The 22897-nt window shown below is 39.8% G+C and overlaps 1 protein-coding gene across 8 annotated transcripts in view; it reads right to left on the bottom strand.

Moving 5' to 3' along the window:
* drn (doctor no) overlaps positions 1 to 22897 on the bottom strand; it is a 276723-nt gene that overhangs the window by 173468 nt on the left and 80358 nt on the right. The window contains exon 1 of one of the 8 annotated variants that reach the window (XM_067136238.2): positions 14101 to 14287. The exons of 6 other annotated variants lie outside the window; for them this stretch is intronic. The gene's annotated coding sequence lies outside the window, so the exon portion shown is untranslated. Of the gene's footprint in view, positions 1 to 13911; positions 14064 to 14100; positions 14288 to 22897 lie in introns of those variants that run through there. One more of the 8 variants, XM_067136239.2, reaches the window with a different exon arrangement.

Below are 22897 nucleotides of genomic sequence, written 5' to 3'. Positions count from 1 at the left end.
TTATTCTTCCGAATGATACAGGACATCGAAAAATCATATCATCTGGTACCCTCTATTCAGAGAAGAGTTGGCGACCACTATGAAGCATATCTGTTGCCTATTTTGTTTCTCATATAGTTGCCATACCACTGTCGGAGGTTCGCGTCCAGAATAATCAGCTCCGCCCATGGCTACGTTTCCCTTATCTCTTTGTCCTAACAGCGTACATCCAAACATACTCTTCACTGCTACACACCGAATATTTTCAGATATGAATTCCCATCTAGGACAAGGAGTACCATGAAACCTACCGGCTAGGTCAGGGGTTGAACAAATATGAAGTGGAATGCAGCCATAAAAGTTAAACCAGCACAGAAATCATATTGCCAGTGTGAATCCGTAGTCAGTGTAAAAGTATATTGCATTACAGATCACTGTGATGTGAAACAATATTCTGCACTGTAGGCCGTAAGAGAAATCCTACCAGCATGTTTGAAAAACAAAAGAAATAATTCTTCTTAACAATTGTATATGCAGATGGAAATAAAAGAAATGCTCCATTCAATGATGTAAGACACAAACATACTGCATCCAATAAGGCATAACTGCAGGCTATAACTAGCACTTAAGACACACACAACAACAATTATGGTATTTTGTAGCCATAGCAAAATCAAAAGGCTTAAGTGGCAATAAGCAGACAAGCGCGGGCCCTATTGTTTCTTTCAGATCTCGAATACCTTCTATTCATACTTCATTGACGAAACCCAATGTCATAGCAGGGCCATATCTGAATTGTTGAGAAAAACTATTTATGCCGAAAGTCGGGTAAGCTCCTGTCTTGAGGTGCAGTTATTTTCTGTATCCGAGATTGCACTTCTATCACTCGGAGAATCAACCTGAAAGGACTCTCCATATCCGACGTACGCCTAATCGTTACACATTAATTTTTAAAGGTAAGGAGAAACAGGTCTTTGAAAGAACCCGAAACATACGTTATTGTATAACACAGTTTCGAGGAATGTGAAACTATGTTAGCGAAAGAGCTCCATCTAGTAGCATCCCATCCAATTAGTACGAGCTCGATTCCCGACTATTGGAGGATCTAGTGCGACACTGGTACAATGGAAGAGGATGAATATAACCTCGTTATGAAAAGTACGATAAATGAGTTTAAAATTTCCCTCGCTCATCCAACGGCTGGTATTCAATGACATATCAGTTGAACTCTAAACGAACGCCGACATGATCTAATACACGGAATTTCATTACTTTCTTCAACTGTAACTCCAATTAGGAATACATATCACTCCAGCCAGACTTCACATGGCGATCATCACAGCATACGAACTAATATAAATTAAGTTAAAATTCAATTCCAGGTGAAAGGCATTCAGTTCACAGACTTCACATTTCTCTTTCACACTGGATATTTGGAAATACTTAAGATAATGAGGATCTCAAAAGCGAGCCCGATATATCAGTAAGTTCCAAAATGAACTGTTGCAATTTATCAATCTTGTACTGCAAAGTCGAAATCATCTCAAAAGTCAAATCTACCTTATATTACTGTATAGTGTACATGTAACTTCTTTGAAACAGGATCTGATGTGTCATCAATACGACAGATACCGCTGACGTTAACTTCTGTTTACACGAAGATACGTACTTCCTTAGTTCCAGTCCCTTAATAATAATCTTCAATACGCTGTGCTAACCCTGCTCTTCGTGCTCAACTATTCAAATTGACAGCGTCGCGAATAAAACCCGATGACATGATGAACAGTCTGATGAGTCTGACTGCTGTTTAAAGAAGCCCGAATAGCAGCCTGTAACACTAACCATATCCAGGAAGCAGCCCGCTGACGATCAAAGATTTGGATAAACATCATGCACAACCATTAAACATATTATACCTTCAAAGGGATCGTGCACAAATTCATTGTGAAATTCATTCAAATGTAGTTTTCATTCGAAGACAGCAGAACAACTTAGCACCGTCGAACCTCCATGCAACTACGCTGTACCCCACAGCTTAAAATAAAGCGCAAGGTTCGGCCCGGGAGAGCCAAGTTTAGCTTGGCGATGTTCAATTTCAAAGTCCATGAATCCTTTTCTTTACGGGTAAATCACATAAGCAGTGCTAGAACCAGTCCTAAACAATTCACCTACCCAATCAAGTTACAACACAGCACTTTAACTGTCCGATTCCAATAACCAACCAAGCAAAACGTGTAGCTGTCATATATGCGCTATGGAAAATACAAGAAAAACATTATGAATACCATCTGGAAGCAGATCAACATAAGACAAATTCTAGAAACACCGAAGACGCTGTGGAGAGCCTACTGGTTCGAGTGTTGTCAGACTAGATTATCGAACAGCTGTCCAGCTCCATGGCTAATCACAGTCCCTGGTTCGATTCCCAGCAGATTCGAGAATTTTAACCATACGTGGTTAATTCCCCTAGCGCGGGTATTAGGTGTATGTGTCGTCCTCATTGTTTGATCCTCATTCACGACGCACAGGTCGCCTACGGGCGTCAAATAAAAAGACCTGCACCTGGCGAGCCGAAGTCCTCGGACACCTCCCGGCACTGAAAGCAATACGCCAATTAATTTCATCGAAGAGCTATTGATAAATCCATTAAGAGAGACGACGGTTGCCCAGTCAAATGACCTGTAGGTATTGGGAGTGTCACGTGGTCAGCGCGGCCACATCCTCAGCCGTTTAATTGTTTTCATAATAGAGTTTGTCGTCTCATGTCAACAGTTCTTCGGTAGGATTCACGAGGCCGAGTGAAGCCATGGACTGGCCAGGAATGCAATCCGGTCCCAAGCAGGCATACACGCTACCTACAACACGGGGTAGATCAAACTAGTATAAGAATTTAATAGAACTTTGAGGTAGAGAACTAAATGAAGCCACAGCACTAGTTGCAAATAGAGGATTGTGGCGACGTTTAGTAAATTCACAGAGGCTTGCAGACTGAACGCTAAAATGCATAATGGTCTACAATGATGTATGCATGTTTGTTCTTACATACGTAGTTATAGTGTACTTGGTGTAGAGCGTCAGTGAAAATGTACTTATTTTCACACTGACAGGCCGAGTGGCTCAGTCAGTCGGTTGGCTTCGAACCCGGGTCAGTTCGATGGTATTTGAGTCTTTTCAAATATCACAGACTTGTAACATTATCATCACTTTCGTATTGATTCCAATACACAACATTTCGGAAATGTAAGCAAGAAACATGCAGAAAACTTTTGTAAGAACATTCTCCTAAGGGGAGGAAAGTTATCAAAGCCTACTGAAGAAGGGAAAAATGTTTGCGACTGCCATCGTTCTGTTACTTTCTAGTGGTAACAAGTTTGCCTTATTCGTCGTTAATTCCATAAAAACATTCTATGTCAAATTATGCCCGTGACGTGCTTAGAAAGTCAAATTTCTCGTCCACAGGTTGATGTGCGGAGTTTAACACACATTTCACAGCAGTGGGCTGATTTTGTTGCTGCAACTGTCTTCTTTACTGCAGACCTGGAATTACAATAAGCATTCCAATTTTCAGCTGTCTTATAAGCAAGGAACTTTTAATATATGTGCTTTGTAATTTGCACCACGCTCTTCAAGCTCCTCTGTTCTTACCAATGTCTGAATCGATTTCACGTCGCACGTGCTTTGGAGCGCCTAACTTTTCATGAGATGCTGCAATGACATTCCTTAAGAGCACCCCATGTTTCCAGATCACCAGTCTATTTCTCAAATTCGATATAAAATCAATGCATGGATCTAAGTTTCTTTTTCAAAAACTCAAAATCGCTTGTAACGACACTTAGTATGACCATGCGAGTTCTCGATTCTGAGAGAACGCATCTTCATTAATCTGGTAACTTTACTGATACAGAAAAAGCTCTGAAATTTGTTAAGAACACTTGCAGATATGCTGTTTTAAAATTTTGCTACGATCGGATGGCAAGGTTTAATTTTACGCGTTTTAAAGTAGACAAATGTCCGTGGAAGATCGAAAGACACGTTATTTTTTTTCTGACCCCAACAAAATATCAGAACCATTAAACATACGAAAAATATTCTGTACGGTACCGCGTCTGAACGTAGAAAGAAAGGAACATTTTAGCGTATTTTAAGTGCATATCGGCCCACTCCAATATTTATGGAGGTTTAAACTCCAGCCTACATAAATCTGGATCTGACAATGCAAAAGCGAATGTGCCTACAAGCTGAGTATCGGTACCGTAACTTACATTCATGTGTCTGCACCATACAGCGTAAATTTTTCATTATTGAATAAATCACATATGGACGCGAGAACCCTCAGTATTCTTTATTTGCTCTATATTACAGCATTTTACTTTCATAAGAACTGAGCATGAAACTCTGTTGGCCATTTCAGTTTTTCTAGAAAAGGCTGCAAGGAGAGTACAAAACACCTGGAATTATACTGCCCTAGTATACGCCATAAAAGCGACAGTACTTTTTACTAATAAAGGGGAAAGAGCAATAATTCAGCGCTGGCTAAACCTTCTATAATAAACAGAGCAATAGCAACAGTTTTACAGTAAACGACAATGCAACAATTTTACATAGATGCTTTCATTATACAACCTTTCGGCCAAAACAAACTAAAGAATCTTATAAATAGCGAGCTGACTGAGTAACCTAAGAATCCAAGTATAAATAAGCTCATACAGTACTTTCTATCATGTACAGTAATTGTTCAGTTTGGAGTTCCAAGGTGCATCGAAGTGAAATCTCAAGAATTAAGCATTATACCCCTGATATAATCTATTTCTCGTACATTACCGACAAAGAGAGATACATTTAAAACTAAATCGTATCTTATGCCTTTTACGTGATAACAAGGACGAAACACTTATCTGATCACCGCATTTAGAACAATCCCACAGAACTATAATTTGCGCTAACCGTTCGTACGCTATTGAAAGAGAAGCATCTCACCTGGGACAGATTGACTGATTGGTGCTTGTTGCTTAAAGGGGCCTCACATCTACGTCATCGGTCCCTAATGGTACGAAATGAAATGACAAATTAAAAACGCAAAAATTCTTCACTGACCACAATTAAAAACGTGAGGACTAAAAATGAATTGATTGATGGATATGAATTTAAAACGATCAGTGGAACCGACCCACAGTGCCTCACATGCACAGAAGCTGGCGTAAAACAATAGTATTACTGACCAAGGGACTGCTTCTATAGCACGACACTGAATCGATGATGCTTGTAGTCGAAAGGAGTCTAAAATCCAAGTCATCGGCCCTTCATAAAGGTACTTATCGCTAGAAAAGTAGAACCATGGTATTTGTCATGTTGCGGTACTGATCAAGAGTAGCAGACTCGCGGTATTCCACACATTATGGTACTACTCACAGGTAATGAAATTCGCACATGTATTAAAGACCTACTCTGTTTCTGACATTGCGGCGCCATTGACAAGCAACGCATACCTATGTCGTCCATCGCCTAAGTGTACTAACCACAGGGACTCGTACTATCCCGTGGTATTCCTCATATAGTGGGTACTAATCATACGCAAGCCAAAACCATGGGTTCCGTCAACCCATGGTGTCGCTCACATAATGCTACTAATAACAGGTACTGTAAATGCCGTCGCGCTCCGGTTTGCTACTAATCACGAACCTATTTGGTACCTAACATAGTGGTATTACGCGCAAGGAAAAGCGACTCATGGTGTTCCCCATGTGGTGGTACTAATCACAAGGAGTTTCATGGTTCTAGTATAATCATCCCTTGGTCGCTCTTTTTAGTCGCCTCTTACGACAGGCAGGGGATACCGTTAGTGTATTCTTCGTCTGCGTCCTCCACCCACAGCACCTGGGACAAGTAACTTGTAACTGTTACAATAATTTCAAAGTTTCCTTTTGCAAAACCACCATAGTCGTTCTGGTATGCTGAATCGTGAGAGGATCCCTGGCACCAAAAATTAACGGCCCTGGCAATACTATCTCCTGTACATTTCTAGCAAAAGCCGGTAGATAACTCATTTCGAACTTCGCGGTACTGTTCAATACTCCTACTACAGTCAAAAGAGGCAAATAACCGCACAATGTCTTGTGTCTAATAGTAAGTGCCAAGGAAAATTTCCTAGAACTTAAAAATAGACTCGACGCATCTTATGCAGTTAATCACACTATGGCAATATGGTACGCCGAACTTAAAAATATGAACTGAGCAACATAACTTCATCCTTTAATAAAACTGGCAAATAGTTATCTTTTACACAAACATCTGGAAAACAAAAGAGAACAAATTTCATCCCAATAAACTAACAATCCTTTCAACATGTCAAAACTACCCTTCGTAAAGTTCGTTAAGCACACCAGCAGTTATGTCTGTTCCACACGTCAAGATCAGATGTTTTCCGAAGGGAGACAAGTGAAACATGACATCAAATATCTTCAAGGTCGCTGAGTAAGCTACGTCACCTCGGCCAATATGGCGGAAAACAGCTGGGCGTGGTTCAGAACAGCTGACTGGACCTGTGAGACTACTTCGTTGCATGCTGCTGCGCCGACGTTCCAACTTAAAAAAAACTGTCCAGTTGCAGTGATACTAAATAAAGGACTTATTCACATGCAAGATAATATTCCAAACGCGTAGGTAGTTATGTACACTTACAGATAAACGGATAGTCTGAGTTCGAAAAAGCAACACCACGATTTCACAACACTACAATATTCGAAGCACGAGCGGAAACTTAGCGCTTCGTCGAAACCATATTTTTTTCTTTTTTTGCTAGGGGCTTTACGTCGCACCGACACAGATAGGTCATATGGCGACGATGGGATAGGAAAGGCCTAGGAGTTGGAAGGAAGCGGCCGTGGCCTTAATTAAGGTACAGCCCCAGCATTTTACTGGTGTGAAAATGGGAAACCACGGAAAACCATTTTCAGGGCTGCCGATAGTGGGATTCGAACCTACTATCTCCCGGATGCAAGCTCACAGCCGCGTGCCTCTATGCTCACGGCCAACTCGCCCGGTGAAACCATAATTAAAGATAAGTCAGGCTATGTAAATGATGTAAAAGACCAGGTTATAAACACAAGTCAGGAATAATTTCATTTCAGAAATACCTTGTTGTAACATGGCATTGTGCAACCACGTGACGACGGCTGCTGCACAGTCACAACAGGTCCCATTTCTCTGCACTGTTTCGTCCAATAACAATGCCTCACAAATATCGGCTACTCCTAAGCCATGATTAACAGAACTACGATATGGAGGGCACACATCAAGGCAGTACGCTAACACACCATTGCTCAGAAAAACGCGAGTAGCAGCAAACATGTGTCTTCGACATGTGCGGGACTCGAGGCCAGCTGTTGTCTAGCCTTGCACAAAGAACAGCACTCAGCTGTCCCTCCCCTCCCACTGCCATGAGAAGAAGCAGCCAACCGCTTTCCACCTGCACCGCAATTCCCCGATAGCGATCAAACGCGGCGAACCCGCATCATTCCCAGCATTCAAAAGATGGGCACGTGGACTCTTGGTCATAAAAGAAATAAAAATTGCGAAGGACCACTTCCATGGCATTTCACTTTAGTAGTCCACCATAAGATTCTTGTTCAACATCTAGTCCCAACACCACGACCATAAAAAATAAAAATAAAAATAAAAAAAACCATTACGGAATGTCCACGTTTTGAAAACAAATGAAACCAGTTCCGGAATACTCTGCAAACGTAGCTTCAAACGACAATTTTTATAGGACCTAAGGAACTAGCAACTAGACAGATAATCAGGCATTAATGCAGAACCAGAGAAATGGAGATTGCAGTAATGACTTGTTTTACCGGGCTTGGCAACCATGTACAGATTTCGTAAAGAAATTAACTGTATCCCATACAACACGAGTATCCTTCATAATATACTAGAGCATTCTATTCCAAACATTATGATGCCTTTACAGAATAAAACAGATGATTCCAATGACGCCCACTGGTAAAAGATACGGGAGAGATGGCTCAACAAGACCTTCAACATAAACAGAGTATTAAAATACGAGCGCATAATATATGACGGTCCTGAAGTGAAACGAATATTTAATAGTTCTTTTGAATAGGGGCGAAACGTGAGAAATACACACTCCTTATAATAAAGTATTACAAAACAATTGCATTGTGATTGACAGAAGTGCCATCGGGTGCATATAAAATATGCATATGCTCTTTCACGAAGATGTCCGGCTCCATGGCTAAATGGTTAGCGTGCTGACCTTTGGTCACAGGGGTCCCGGGTTCGATTCCCGGCAGGGTCGGGAATTTTAACCAGCATTAGTTAATTTCGCAGGCATGGGGGCTGGGTGTCTGTCATCATCATTATTCCATCATCACGACGCGCAGGTCGCCTACGGAAATCAAATCAAAAGACCTGCACCTGGCGAGCCGAACATGTCCTCGGACACTCCCGGCACTAAAAGCCATACGCCATTTCATTATCCACGAAGATATCAAAACAAATACAAAAATGTTTAATTTCTTTACCTACGACTACTACAAAACCTGACTAATTACAGTGGACTCTACTAAAACAATGAAAGACAAAGGAAAGTAATACATAAAAGTCATATATCGACAGTACAGTGATATTTCTTAAAACACGGTTTATCATAATGCACTTTGGCGAACATTTATTTGTTTTTCAAGTTGCCGTAAATAATAATTTCGACGACGGCAATGACAATACGGTTCAGAGAGAAACAGTCCATTAACGAATTTTCTGACATAAGTCGGAATAGTAAATTACTGATGTTCAGAAATTATCTTGCAAATAAAATCTACTACCGTCCATCTATAAATAACTTCTACACCCACGACTTCTTTCTTGAACTGCCAATTCCCGTGAGCCTGTACTTCACCTGTGCAAAATCACCCTAACTTAAAATAAACATTATGGTTGTTCTTCAGTCTACAAGTCTCTGGAAAATAACAAAATGTATAAATACTTTAAAAAACATCTTACTTCACCTGTGCAAAATCACCCTAACTTAAAATAAACATTATGGTTGTTCTTCAGTCTACAAGTCTCTGGAAAATAACAAAATGTATAAATACTTTAAAAAACATCTTATTCCAAATCCACACTTTAGTCTGATGGTCAACAACAATAACTATGTTCGTAAGCAATCGCTCAGAGGATTGTCGAACAAGAAAATGTTAAGAGACACGAGTTATCGCCCCAGGGTTGTTTATGAAATCAGCCACCAAATTTGTTTTTTGGTAAAACGTATCAAGCGGAACCAACAAATATTTAATTACTCACAAAAACTTGACATGGTTACATAAGGAAAATGTTTGATGATCACATGTCTATAAAATCTATTTTAGCAAAATTTTGGCTATCCATTTCAGGAGAAATGCAGCATCTGCATTGCAATGGAACACTGTTGGACAGATTTTATCCTGACATAGTGAGACCACAGACATGTATTGTACGCACTTTTTAGTGCTAGATTTTTGTACTGGGTTGAGGAGTAAGAAGGGAGCACTGCCGGTTCCGGTAATACTGCTAACCGAATGGAAATGAAATCTGAATAGAATCGATAATATGATCGATCGATATGAATTTTCTAAACTTTTATTACCTTACGCCAACAACTGTGTGAGCATAAGCGATTCTTAGTTTGTGTTTCAAAGGTTGCCAGTACGAATCTCTAAGATAACCGAGGTCGACCAATTCAGCACTAGGGTGTCCATCTATCACTAAAAAGTGTGCATACAATATGTATGATATTCAGCCTGAAGACTGGTTTGGTCTTCAACAGCCGCACCATCAGCTGTCTAAGTTGGCCAAGGCATCACTGATGAGGCATTCTAAGGAAATAAGGAGTGAAGTAGTTTCCCCGTTGCTTTGCTAACTTTAGCATCTACAGGAATCAAATTATAAACAACTATAATAGGATTTGCAGAAAGATATCTAGCAGGCAGTATGTTATTCAAGACATTTAACAAAGAACGCATTTACAAACAATACAATAGTTTAGAGACAATCAGCCCATCAGCAACGGGTACACTGCTAGTAGTTCAGGAAGAAAGTAGAAAACAAGTACGAGATTACAAATAGGAGAATCTGGGCCACAGCAATCTGAAACAGTTCTCTAAACTGATGTAAGACGTGTTCTAGGCTACAGAAACCTACTGAAAATAACCTATGCGCCTTTCAGATAAGTACTTTGTCTTAAGAGGTTAAAAAAGGCTCTAGAAAAATTCAGGAAAAGGCATGAGGATATAGAAAATTGCAACTTTTACCAGAGATCAACTAAATAAAACTCTGCATAAATGATCATTACAATTATGCACAATATGTAAGCATATACATATATGCTGATATGGCACTAGCCGCTGATAACATAAAAGATTTGCAAAACGGAATGTAGCTTATCAAACAATGGGTGGATGATGACAAGCTAAGGATGAATATAAAGAAGACAGAATTAATGGTATTCAGGAGAGGACGCTTATCGAAAGGGGACTACATTGTACGCGGGTGACATACATTAACACTGAAAAAAAAAAAAAACAGTTCACATATCTAGGGATCACACAAGTCTCCAGGACGACCTTCTCAGTACACATAAAGAAGAGACTAGCCGCTGCATTTAGAAGCATAAGTGAAATCAAACATCTGCAAAGAATGTCACTGGAGATGGCCATGAAACTTTTCCAAGTCAACGTGCTACCAACGCTCACATACGGATTAGAAGTAATACGGGAGTACCTATCACGTAAACAGCTACGAGAACTGGAAAGCACGAAACCGAGATTCCTTAAGAGGGTCCTAGGGATATCTAAATTCACCCGATTCTGGTACGTATATAATTTAGCCTGGGAAACCACCTTTATACAGGACTTAAGGCTACAAATGCCTCTACAGCAAACTCCAGCATAATTGGAACTGTTACGAGAACTACAAGAGAAAAGGGACTCGATCGAGGAAAGCTTTTACAGTATAGACGCACTGATAAATAAGGATTGGATGAAACAGGAATACGAGTTGAGATATTTGGTGATGCTTTGCAATACACTACTTTCGCTACCATACTGTGCCAAGAAATCCTACCACCAGGCCAGCCAGGAGTGTGTATGTGTATTGTGCAATGAACAGTGTGATACATTTCACGTAGTGAAGTGCAAGAAGAGAACAGTCTCTCTGAATCAGTTTTGCTCTGAACAAAGTTCTCCTTGAGTGAATTGTAATTTACTTGATGTAATATGCAAATTTTGCACATTGTGCACAGTAAAATTTATTATTAATTATGCTGTACAGAGATGCACAATCTCTTTATTTACAATAGAATATGTCATATGGAATCCTTACTTCTGTTTACTGTAGCAAATATGCCACACGTGATGGGCAAAATCTAAATATTTGCCAGGTGAAGAGCTGTGTTACTAAGACCTGGACAACTGATAACACACACGAAGAGAATGGTTAAGTGATATTTCTTTAAGCAGTACAATTTGAATTTGGCATATTCATAATTCTGCAGTTTATCATCAAATGTTTTTGCTGCTTCAAGATTACTTTCCTTAAATTCAAAGGGAACATGGAAGTAAAAAATACCTTGGAACCTTAGCAAAGTCAACAGTAACTTAGAAGACAAAATACTGTGTAGTCGACATACTTTGTCCTTGTGGCAGCCTCCGCATGGGGGAAGTTGTAATAAAAATAATAATAATAATAAACAATTACTTACCACCACTGGCATGCATTCCACTATCATAACCTTGATCACAAACATATCGTACTTTATGTCAATTCGATCCACAGAGCAAGATTGAACATAATATTTAATGACATAATGAAAGGTTGCCTGTTATGTAATTAACAATTAGAATCAAATGCAAAATATAAAAATAATTATAGGTAGAAAAAGGCACTCTACTAAACATTTTTAAAAGAAAATTCACCACTTCCAAGAACTTCGGTGCAGTTGAGTCCGCCAACAGAATACAATATCAGCGAGTTGAAAGCCAATGGCCCAGAACAATTAGACAGCAGGCTTTAAAAAATAAACATAGAATGCTTTAAACATTTCTACTCCAAACAAAATTATATACTCTCCGGTAAACTTGCACTGAGAAACAAAATCGTCCACAGATAACGGCACAAGTACAACTTTCGCAAATAAATTGCAGTCTTTAGACCCACAAACTGCGAATCTAGAAATAAGTTAGGTGTAACAGAAAGACGACGACCTAAACGAAGATAAAGCGTTGACAATACCATGAATAGGAGACGTCGTCTTTTGATATCCTCTAAATCATTCCTGGGGTAATTTGAGCGAAGTCCTAGGTTAAAAGTTGTTTTACGTCGCACCGACACAGACGTGCCAACTTTGAACAGTTGAAACTCCGAGGATTTTTGCGGCATATCCCGATATTAATAACGTAACTTTGAAGTACATTTAATACATTATACTACTCAAGTATGTAATTACTCTTATTAATAATTCATTATTTTATGAATACTGAAATACTGCACGTTTGAGTTTTAGAACACATGACTCTTAACTGCCTTACGCCTCTTCATAAATTTCTCAGCTAGATTTATACTCAAAGCGCTGGTCTCGTTGAACGGTTTATTTTTTTCCAGAATTCTTTTTCGGGAAGCTTTGATAACTGAGTTTTTGTCCTTGTAAATATGCTAAACAGTGTCACATTTGGCGCTGCTATATGGAAATGATAAAATAAAAAGCATTACTTTAGAGATTCTGTCATATTAAAGAACACCGCCCGCTGATTGCATCCGTCTTGCCAGCGCTCACTGAAAATTTGTTCTCTCCAGGTACTTCAAGAACGAGGAAAAACCTGGGATTTAAAAAAATACACAGGAATACTACATCTGTTATCAAAATCGGGGGAAGTCTCTGCGATCAGGAGAGATGATAAAAAATAGGGAGTCTCCCGCTTAAATCGGGAGAGTTGGCATGTCTGCATAGTTCTTATGGCGACGATGGCAGAGGAAAAGTTTTTTTTTTTTTTTTCCAATTTGCTTTATGTCGCACTGACACAGACAGGTCTTATGGCGACGATGGGATAGAAAAGGGCTAGGAGTGGGAAGGAAAGCGGCTGTGGTTTTAATTAAGGTGCAGCCGCAGTATTTGTCTGGTGTGAAAATGGTAAACCACAGAAAACCATCCTCAGGGCTGCCGACAGTGGGGTTAGAACCCACTATCTTCCGAATACAAGCTCACAGCTGCGTGCCCCTAACCGCACGGCCAACCTGCTCGGTGCCAGTTAACTTCTAACAATGAAGAGAACTGTCGCAATTTTCGGTAGAAATTCAGTATGACTTACCATACTTTTATAGCATGATAATAAGGATGTAATATGTTTCGTTTTCAACTAAACAAAGCAGAATCTGGGCGTTCAATGCAATCTTCCATTGATTGAATCAAAAATCCATATAACAAGAACATTTCCGAATTCAAATCATTCCTCGCCCACGAGCGATCAGGTGTTTGTCCAAAGACAATAAAACATCAATAGAGAAAAACTGCGGGAAACAAAATAATTTAACGCTTTCCACATACAATACCAAAAAAATGGCTTAGGGATATACAGACAATTACATCCCATTATGACAATGACATGGAAATTAAGAATAATTCACGTCATCTCACTGTATCCGGCAATCATTTCCAACTCGTAGGATAAACTTCCGCAAAGTTCTTCACAAAAATTCTGTACCCTTTAGAGAAAAATGAAAGTTATCCAAGGAGCAGTAAAACAGACCAATATTTCGAGCAAAGAAAATACATTACTGAAAAAAGCGGGATAAAGAAATGTAAAAAGAAAACCCCTATTATACTTTTTATGATCATGTGGTCGTATTCCACCCGCCATCTTACATATTGGTAACTGTACTTACATAACGCGCACACATTCCAGAGGCACGAAAATGCTTCCAAATACACAACACAGGGATGAACAAAAACTGACACTATTCAAACACACAGCACACGTATGTTCCAAATGAGTACAAATTCAAAGCAAGGCGGATGTAAAGAGCACAGGTTTCTACTAAAACGCAGTCTTCGAGAACAGCAGGAAAACTCACCACGGAAGTGAATTATGTGGCGGGGTGTCAGCTGACGACTGGAACAGAGTATCGCTCGCGATACATCGCGGACAGTGGTGTATCACCAAGGGATAATGATGTAACACTCAATTATTGGTTAACAACCACCCCCAGCTGTGAAACACATAGCTTTCCTTGAACTACGCCTCAATACTGCCACTGCTTGGCAGAGGGCAGAGGAGTAGCACAGAGCCGAACGATACACGAAAACTAGCGAAAACTCACGATGCACCCGGATTTCGCCGCATTGGCATTTAAATCTTTTACAAGAAAAAAAAAAAAAAACCCTCTTTCCTCTGAAAACCTGAAACAGAAACCAGGGCAATTAAAAAAAACAGATGTTCTGCAAGAAATGCACAACATAACTTGAAAAATGTGTGTGCACTATGAAAAATCATGTACAAGAAATGAATCCATGTGGCTCCCTTGCACAAATACAGAATTTTTAGGAGACATTCCCTGCCCTCCTTATCCAACTTTTGATAGATAGATAAAGCCTTTATTCTCTGGCGAATTTTCGTAACGAAAAGTAAAATATATTTTAGATTTATATATTTGCGCTGAAACGTCAGTTCTCTCTTGTCTGGAAAGTCTTCCGCTCAAAAGGCTAGTTAATTCTCGAATAGCACTTACTACCAAAGGTTATAGGGAAACAGCAAAAACCTATAGCAGCGCTATAATAAAAGCGTACAAGCACTGCCTTCGCGATGTACAGGCCGTATTGTAGCTCTGATAAAGTCACCCAAAATGGCGAACAGTTTCCTTCATCCGACCCGCGCAATGCAAGCACATGAAACGACTGAGCCATTCCCAAATGTTGTATTAATGTAAGAGGTGAGATCAGAACACTTATAACCGTTTGATATCTCGTAAGTTAGGTCTAGGTAATTTCAGAAGTAGACTTAAAATGTGATCAAAGTTGTCTATGCATAACGATTGATTTACTCCACCATGTACCCAACAATTCATAATTATTATTGCGCATTACAAAATATGGAGACAATGAACGTACAAAAATAAAAACTATAATAAGGTTTTGCCACCGTGATCATAATACAGTGCAATTTCCATGGGTTCCTTTTCTTGGATCTTTTGTCACTATCTTTCAAGGAATTACATTGCATTGCTAAATATTATCTACTAGCAATAGTTTAATTTAAATTTGTTAGTGTATGTATAATGTCAAAATCATTTAAGAGAAGGTCGGGGTTTATAAACTGCATTTTAGACTGGGTTTTGCTTTTACTTCTCACGTTCTCAATATTGCCTAATGCAAGAAATAGAACACATATGTAGGTTCACTAGGTTACTAATCATTTGGGTTATTTCTGGACTTCTATATCAATAAAACGCAATGCTATAAATTTATACCTATAGAAGTCAAAAGTGAAACTTGCCATCAGCTCGGAAAAATGAGTGAAACACATAATAGTTACATTTTTGTCTTCCATATGCGTATACTGCCTTCATTCGAAGGAAATGAAAATATTGATCTATAGTCACTTGTATAGCTCGGTTTTCGTCGTTGTGCACAAGTTCTTGGCATTGTCGCAACTTATTAATTTCGCCAATGAGGGAAAAAGGTGAAAAACTGTTTAATGTTGAAGGCCATGGTATCGCACTTTTTTTTTTTTTTTGGTGAGTTTTGAACAAAACTGTGGTCAACTGAGTTTTGCAACAAACTTTCATGGATAATGTTAGTTATGAAGCAAAACGGTTTAAGTTTGAAAACGGACCAAGGAAAATATCGTGGGTTGGTATGCTGTTATAGGTTGGGTTAGCAAAAAAGAAACAAAAAGCATTAAGAAAAGAACAAATTTTAATTTCTAAAATGTTAGAAACTTTATAGTAGACTACAGGTTTTACATATTAATAATGACTTCTTTAATCGGCTCACAAACTGGTTCCTCTTCTTCAGTGTCATCAGCCCCATCAATAATGTTTTTGTAAAATAACTCCTTGTTATCTCTCCACTGGCCCCCGTAATGTTTAGTCAACAAGTTGTTGACATCAACCTTCTTGGTTTCTTTTGTTGTGTTTGACGCAGGAATAACATTAGGACTCATGTTAAAAAGCAGTTTCCCTGGCTTGGTTAGAGATTTGGATACTGCAAGGTCTGACTTGTATGTGTACTGTCCCCTAACAAGTACGTCCTTCGCTTTAGTTTTTGTCGGAACAATCCTCCTGCAGGGCCCCAGCCGTAATAATAAAAGATTAATGAATTAAAAACTTGCTGCGTAAACTGAGAGGTTAATGCTAAGAGTGAGGTGAACAAAACGTCAACAGAGTGAAGACAATCCCATGATGCCCTGGGTGCACCACACGCTCTCAGATTGGTTGGAATGGAGAGAGAATTTTGCTGCAAAATATCTGTTAGATAATGTGACTTACAGATCTGTTCAAATTATTAGACTCAACAGGCAGATCAAGCACTTTTTTACTTCTCTTCCCAAAATCATGTTGAAAAACCATATTTATATTAACAAAACTAGTATTTTAGCAAAACATCAGTCCCTTGCATAATTTGTTTGCTGTTTGCAGGTATCTCCAGTTAATCTAGCCCACTTTTGTCATTCATCACACCAACTTTTTAACTTCATACGTAAAACTTAATCAACCTACAAAATTACTACTACATCATTACAATTAAATCCCTGATTACAACTGAGCATTTTAGTACTTTGTGTAGTATCCTTTGCATTGAATGACACTCTTTAGCCGTTTTGGCATTCTTTTCACAAGATTTACGTACATATCCTTCAGTTCCACATCCGTATACCACAGATTGTTTATTTCTGCAATCAGCTGATGTTTGTTGGTTATGTTCTTTTTCATCATCTTGTGTTTCATGAAGCTCCATACATTTTCTATTGGATTCATGTCAGGGCTGTTGTCCAGCCAATGAAGAACACTGATATCCTTGTCCTTTAAAAATTTTATGACACTTTTGGACACTTTTTTGGCCCCATGACAAGGTGCACTATCATGCATGAACATGAAAGAGCCATCGTCAAACCATTCTTCGGCCTGAGGAAGGAGTTGTTCTTCAAGAACCCGTTTGTAATTGTCCTGTTTCATTGCTCCCTCTACAATTTGAATTTGTCCAGGCCCATAGATGAACATCACACCCCGCACCATCACTGCAGTTGGGTGTTTCACAGTCTGTTGTATGCACTCCAACTTGTATTCCTCTCCACGTCGACGACGTACATATCTTTAACATTCTTCAGAAATGCTGAAATACGAATCATCGCTAAAACACACTTTCTCCCATTCATTGGACCAGTGATGAAGTCCTTTTGCCCATTCCAGACATGAATGTGCCATTGATGGGGTGATCTTCGCTTTCTTCCTTGATCTGCACCATTTGATGCCCTCACTACACAAGATCCTCTGGACACTTCCAGGGAGGAACAGCTGATCGATAACCTGCCATTTTAATGCTCAAGTCCTTAAAAGTGCATTTTCTATTAAAAAAAGCCAAATTTTTTGTGCTCTAACGCCTCGTCTAAAAAGATGAGACTTTTGCCCACACTTTCCCACTCTATTATGGTGATAAGTTGTATTCTTCCTCAATTCTACACTAATTCTACCCACTGATTTTTGACTTAAAGACACTTTACGTGCAATTTGCCTATGTGAATACCTTCCTTCACTCAGCAGAGTATTGACAACTGCAACTTTACGTGGGGAAATGTCTTTGCCTTTCCCCGTTATCAAAAAACATTTCGATTATACGGTACACAACACTAGAAGTTGGAAAGAAACAACTGATTGAATAAAACTGTATGGGATCACCTCAAAATTAATGGTTAAAGATAGCTCCACTTCCCTAGCAACAGTAAAATCCACCAACAGTGGCCATAACTACACATTTTCACTCTTGTCTGAAGCAAGAATCCAATTGCTACTTGCAGTCACAGAACAGGCAATGACCATCCCTCCAAAACAAAACAGCTTAAGGTCAAAACAGAGTTGCCAACAGCTTGATGTGTTCATAAACTGTGTGGGAACTGATGTTGCACATGTTCACTAATAATCTGACAAGAAAAGGCCCTTTTATGAAGAGGTATCTTAAATATATTTCAAAACTCCATTTTCAGTATTTTTTTCAGTCTTATAATATGCGTTTTGGTTCAAACTACCATCACAGCTTGATGCGCCTTTACAAGACGAACATGGTGATATGCAAAACTCAATACCTCAAAAAACTGGAGAATGTGAGTTTTGCATCTACACCCCTCACAAGTTATTGGCATTGTCACAACTTATACAAATTCGCCACACATATTTCCGCAAAGCCGTGCTATACAATAACAATTCAATGAATAAACTCCACGAGAAGCATTACGTCCCATGAATTTTCATTACACACGACGTGGAAACAACATAGGCCTACCTAACCTGAACTAGGAGGTCTAAAAGTACGGTAGCTGTTTACACGTACATCCTGAAGTGAAAAATATAGAGAACAGTCATGCAATATACTTAAAAACAAAAGGTCTGTCTTTCAACAGTCACAGTTATCCAAAGAATGCTCTCAATCACTGTTAATTAGATTCGCAAATACAACTGATAACATTAGTTTAGCCGCCCTAATCGATCAGCTGATGGGCTTGGAGCGCTTTCTACAGTACGGCCTGTCCATCACGATGGCAGCGGTACAAGCTATGATGAGGAGAGAGACAATTTCCCACCCCTTTCCTCACTGGGCGACTCGATGAATTTTGGTACCAAGCCACTAGTAGTTTCAGTCCCCGATCAGAGATAGCGCAACAGTGCGCATTTTGTACAATACCTTCCTGCTATCAACAGATGGCGCAGAGAAGTAACATCCGGCGCAGTGACGCACATCCGGTTATGCTTACAGCTCCCGCAACTCCTTTCCCCTGCCCGACACCCCCCCCCCCCCCAACATCCGACCAATGCAGTTCTACTATTTCCATACCCTGCCCGGTAGAAATTTTGGAAGAGGGCCGCAAGGATTATTACAAGACATGTTACCTTAAATGCTGCGATTCTCAGCTAAAAATGATTGTGGAAGAGATATGAGTTTAGTACGCTTGCCAGAGACCAACCCGCTCGCCCCTAGAAGTACATTTAATTTATAGAACTGTATCTAATGAACTAGTTCGAGCAAATGAACAAACTGGACCCATCCCTAATAACGGTGATTGGGTTGAAGTATGGAAGAAGATTACGTCATTGACACCTAGGATGAGGCCGAGATTTTGGTACCAACCTTCGCAGAAGAAAAAAAATTAAATGGCCAGCGAAGTTTAAGTGTCATGGCGTCGGACGGTAGCCTTACACTTTATCAATTCCTCCTTTAATATCTAGGCTTACGGCGAGAAATAATGGTCATTTATTAGCTGTAACGTATTTTTGAACATCCAGGCCAATCTCTGTCGGGGCCACACTCCCTTCGGAAGGATCTTTTCTATCGCCGCGGCGCATACTGTCCGCACGGCAAAAAAAAAAAAAAAAAAAGTAATTTAGTAGTTGTAACCAATTTTTGCACATCCAGGCCAATCTCCAGTATAGCCATATAACACTAACAGCTAACAGTTGGCTGCATCGTTCCTCTCGGCGCTATTAGTGGTACAGTGAACTCGCGTGCGCCACCTAGTGGTGACTCACGTTACTAATCGCTGCGGCCCTCTTTGTAAAGTTCTGGTAGAAACTTACAAACAGGGCCGCAAGGATTATTACAGGACATGTTACTTTAACCGTGCCAGATGCAGCTTGAACTGAGTAGGGGCTTTTCTGTACTCTGTGGAAGACGGATCTGGATGGCGAAGTCCTCAACCCCGACACGGCGCGTCCCAATGGCTGACAGGGGCTCTCGTGAGAAAGTGGTGTTCGCACCCGCGGATCAACTGAGGACATGATACAGTGGCAGCAGCTATATCATTAATGCTGATAAGAAGATCGATACAGCTGCCTCGCGTCCTAGCATACTTGGATGTTACGATGTGACGTGGTTACTGCGCACTGAGGAAGGCAACGGGAAACTACCTCAATTTTCCCTAGTAATCACCATGGCTATGCTTGCAGCTAAATTAGTATCCGGAGTAAGCTCCTCAAGCGGATCTCCGGGAGAGGCAGATACAAGCACAGCAATAGAAAGACCGAAATACCAAGATAGAGTCAAGATTGGAACTTGGAATGTGAAGACGATGAGCCAGGCGGGAAAGATCCACAATGCAATAAAGGAGATGACAAGAATGAAAATAGATATTCTAGGAGTAAGGGAAATGCGATGGCCAGGATCTGGAACCATCAACATAGACGAGCACCGAGTTTGCTACTCGGGTACAGACAATGGTATGCATGAACATGGGGTAGGAATCATACTGAATAAAAGAATAGCCAAGTGTGTTGACAACGTTATTCCAGTCTCATCACATTATTCAAGTCTACGCTCCTACTGCAGACAAACCAGATGAGGAAGTCGAAAATTTCTATAATAGCATAAAACATATCCTGAACAAGTTAAAAAGAGAAGACCTCAACATAGTCATGGGCGACTTTAATGCAAAACTTGGGGCGGGAAGAACATCAAACGCCGTCGACCCTTTGGTCTAGGAGACAGGAATGCTCGAGGAGATGAGTTGGAACTATTTGCAGAAACAAATCAGCTAGTGGTGATGAATACATGGTTTAAACTACCACCACACAAGTTATACACATGGAAATCGCCCATGGACAAACCAGGACACATTGTGAGGAATCAGATTGATTTCATGATGGTGAACAAGAGATACAGAAATGGTTGTACATCTGTCAGAACATATCCAGGAGCAGACATACAATCAGGCCATGTCCCAGTGGTTGGAAATTTTAAGATCAGAATGACATATGTTGTCCCCAAAACAGCACGGAAATACTACTTGAGAAAATTGAAAGATGCTACCATACAGCAGAAAGTCAAGACAGCTCTAAACAATAAATTGATTGACAATTGTGACGATGTTAATGAAAAACTCACACCTACAAGAAGTGATCACAAAAATATTCAACGACATTTACTCATCAGATAAAATCCCTCCAGAATGGTTAAAATCAGAATTTATTGCTTTACCTAAGAAATCAAATGCCAAAGAATGTGGGGACTACCGTACCATCAGTTTAATGAGCCATCTGCTAAAATTATTTCTTAAAGTGATACACAAGCGGATATACAGTATTTGTGAAGAACAGATAGCGTCCAACCAGTTTGGGTTTTTGAAGGCAGTTGGCACTAGAGAAGCAATATTTAGTGTACAGGTACTGTTCCAAAAATGTAGGGATAGCAAATGTAATGTATTTGCATGCCTCATTGATTATCAAAAGGCGTTTGATCGCGTGATTCATGAACACCTGATAGACGTACTCAAGAAAACAGAAATTGATGGGAAAGATCTAAGAATAATAATAGCAAATTTATACTGGAACCAATCTGCAGTCATGAAAATAGATCAAGACCAATCTGAGCAAGTGAGAATACGCCGAGGGGTCAGGCAAGGATGTATAATATCACCGATACTCTTCGACCTGTATTCTGAGCACGTATTCAAAGAAGCCCTATTTGATGTGGAGGAAGGAATTTCCGTGAATGGTGTCAAACTCAACAATTTGTGCTACGCAGATGACACAATTGTCTTTGCAGATACGATGGAAGGGCTACAGAAGTTGATGAACAAAATTTCTGAAACAAGCAAGAGATATGGTCTGGACATCAACACTAATAAAACAAAATTGATGATCATCAGTAAGAACATCCGAGGCGTGAATCTGTTCCTCAATGGAGGAAGTATAGAGTTTCACAGTATTCGTACCTGGGTACCATCATTAACGAAGCATGGGACAATTCGCAAGAGATAAATTGTCGCATTAGAAAAGCGAGAAGTGTTTTCAATTCAATGAGCTCAACCTTCAAGAATCACGACCTTAGGTGCTATGTGTTTTCAGTTCTCTTTTACGGTGTGGAAACCTGGACGCTTACAAAAGCCAGCACTGCTAGACTGGAAGCATTTGAACTCTGGCTATACAGAAGAATTTTGAGAATATCATGGACTCAGAAGATTACAAACGTTGAGGTTCTACGCCGAGCTAACAAGAGACCAGAGCTGATCAATACCCTCAAGTGTCGTAAACTACAATATTTTGGACACATCATGAGGAATCAGAAAAGGTATGAGCTGCTTCAACTTATCCTGCAAGGGAAAATAGAAGGAGAAAGATCTCTTGGGCGAAGAAGAATTTCCTGGCTCGACAACCTTAAAACCTGGTTCAACCAAACATCTGCAGAACTGTTCCGAATTTCAATGGATAAAGCCCGAATAGCCATGTTGATCGTCAACGTCCGAGGCGGACAGGCACACTAAGAAGAAGAATGTTACCTTAAATGCTGCTATTCAGAATTAAATGCACTGAGACAGGAAATAAATAGAACTACATTAATAGAACCATTCAGCCCCTGAGGTGTACCCAAACAGGAAATACAGGATTTCAGGACTGGTGAAGATATATTTCTAATAAACAAGCACATGGGCACTACTACTTCGATATAATTTCATGACATGAGCACTTGGAATTCAAACAACCAAATACTGTAGCATCATGGGAACTAAAGAGGATGGAAAATGGGAACTATCTCTTAAATCGATGTAAGTTAGAACAAGGTTAATCAACTGGGTAAAGGCGGATTCAATGTAATCCAGCAATATTATCTCCACAATACTTGACGTGATACGACGAATTCTTTGTCAGAAGGGCCCACTGATTGAGGTTA

The sequence above is a fragment of the Anabrus simplex genome, chromosome 1 (assembly GCF_040414725.1).
Source record: "Anabrus simplex isolate iqAnaSimp1 chromosome 1, ASM4041472v1, whole genome shotgun sequence".
In the NCBI taxonomy this organism is placed as follows: Eukaryota; Metazoa; Arthropoda; class Insecta; order Orthoptera; family Tettigoniidae; genus Anabrus; species Anabrus simplex.
Note: the sequence above shows the minus strand (reverse complement) of the source record. Positions and strands in the feature narration are given on the sequence as shown.